Source organism: Silene latifolia, chromosome X, assembly GCF_048544455.1.
Source record: "Silene latifolia isolate original U9 population chromosome X, ASM4854445v1, whole genome shotgun sequence".
NCBI classification, from domain to species: domain Eukaryota; kingdom Viridiplantae; phylum Streptophyta; class Magnoliopsida; order Caryophyllales; family Caryophyllaceae; genus Silene; species Silene latifolia.
The window spans coordinates 121,550,407-121,552,810 of NC_133537.1; positions in this window are offsets into that span (position 1 = coordinate 121,550,407).

The following is a 2,404-nucleotide window of genomic DNA, read 5'->3' on the forward strand; positions in this document are numbered from 1 at the left end:
GAACGATAATTAATATACATCTGAAATATCAGACTATTAAGACGAAGAATTAAAGAACAAACAAATAAAAAACAAACAACGAACGAGTTTACAGAGGACGAAGGAAGAAGAAAGGAAGCGAGGAATCTGGCGGCCTCATTTAAGAGGCGCGGCAGTATCTGCGCTCCTTCAAACGCGCAAGCGATTCTGCGTCCTTTCTCGACGGTTAGTCTTCTGGAAATCCGTAAAAAAGAGGTTTTAAAGCATGGTTTAGAAATCGGTTTTAACGAGGTATTTTCGACATAAACCTTACAATTGTGATACAAAAAGTAAAATACAATAAATAAAAGAGAGATTTACACCCTCAGACTTACATGTTGACGAAACGAGAAGGACTAAGATATCGATTAGTGATGCTCGACGCGAATGCAAAGAAAGTGCCCTCGTAAGAGGAAAACGATTAAGTTAATTAAGTTGATTGATGTGTAGTTGGTCAAGTTGGTCGGTCATGCAAACGAGGCTGGTACTCAAAAGGATCCGAGCTTACGTGGTCGAAAGATGAAGCACGTAGGCGCCAAAAGTAAGAACAAAAGTCTAGAATGCAAAGGGAGAAGAGAAGGGCGGACACTCGCGTGAGAAATATGAGGAGCGAAAGCTCCTATTTATACTAATTACGTGGAGGAAATAGGGTTTCGGAGACTCTTTGGAAGTGAATCTCGGAAAGATATGAAAAAGATACGAAAACTACGCAGAATAGGACCTGGGAAGAGGCGCAGCAAGCACTGCGTCTCTTGGAAGAGGCGCAGACACCTTTGCGTCTGTTCCCAAGTGGTTTCCTCCTGCGGAAGAAAGATTTCCGTGTTTGAGTTATGGTAGGACGGAATAATTTGGTTTTCCTTAATACTTTATATGAATATTACGGGAAATTGTTTGCCAAAAGTTTAAGATTGTGAAATATTTATAAAATATGGAATAAAAATATCCGGAACATTCCAGAACATTCCGACTCGGGATTGAACGATCATCAGAAAATGGAGACGGTTTTAGGCTCGGACTCCAAATATACTCTAATTACTGTCAAGACGACCGTAACGGCACGTAGATGACAACTAAGAGGTAGACATTAATATTTGAGCAATCACTTGACGATAAACTTACGAATTGTCACAAATCGTTCTGCGTAGCAAACATGCAGCCCAATCATCACCGGGTGGTTTGCGAGAGGTGCAGAAATGTGGTATCTACACTAAGTAATAAAACAATTCGATTACTTAGACCGTATCTTATTATAATCAAATTACAATAAGACACGTAAATATTTCTTCCAAAATCATCCGTCAATTTTAAGCAATTTAATTAACTCGTATCGACATACGATCAATTAAATAAACAATTAAGAGTGTCACCCTTTAGGTATAACCTAAGGGGATCAACTGGTCACCACCGTCACACGACAGTAATGTCAAACTCTAGTCAGCCAATCATTACCGATATGTGTGGACCAGTTGACAGTAAAATATTACTTCCCACATGTATTCTTAAAATGAGATTTAAACATGTGATCATCATGATCGACGGTTGTGATCGCATTATTGTTGGAGGACACATATTCCAACAATCTCCCACTTGTCCTCGACAAGTGTGCGTCACCAATTCTCTTGTCCTATTACTATCTCCCAATCAATGCAAGGTGTCTTTCAGGTCGTACTTGCAAGTTATCATATCGAGAGTGGTTTCCTCGATCTGGAGAATAACTGATTGGCCGGAATTATCTACCATAGATACCTTCCGAGCGTGGCCACGCATTTCCAGTTCATTACTCCTCGAGTGGCCCTGAGATATTGTTATAACCCTGACAAGGGGTGGACAATTCCTATCGCACTTATTCCCTTCGACTAGCCACAACCATCATAACCCAAAATATGCCCATTTGACCCCATTTACGAAGGTCGTAGTAACATAAATCAAAGTTAATCTGAAACTGTGCCACCTTAGGTGAACAGTCTTTAGTCAAAAGAATCGACTCATTAGAATACTATAGTAGCTCTCGCCACGACCAGGCTATATAAATTTGCCAGAACTGTATAATCGGTCATTAGCCCGACAAAGTGTTCCTAACAGTCTGCCTATGTGATCGACTAGTCATTCTCATATGACTCTATGGCACTTGAACTTGCCATCAATCGCATCACGCTCTAGTCATTTCGAGACGTCACCTCATACAAGTGACTATGGGCGATTACTATGTCAATTTAGTTCACTTTAATGTGGTTCAAACTTGTCTCTACAACCCATTTGAATATGACAAAGTAATGGAAAAATAAAAGACAAATGTGATTATGTATATGAGCAAATAAAACAACTCTTTTATTTCATATCAAAATCTAACCAAAAACTGGCATGCGTTTAAGTCCCATAGACGCGA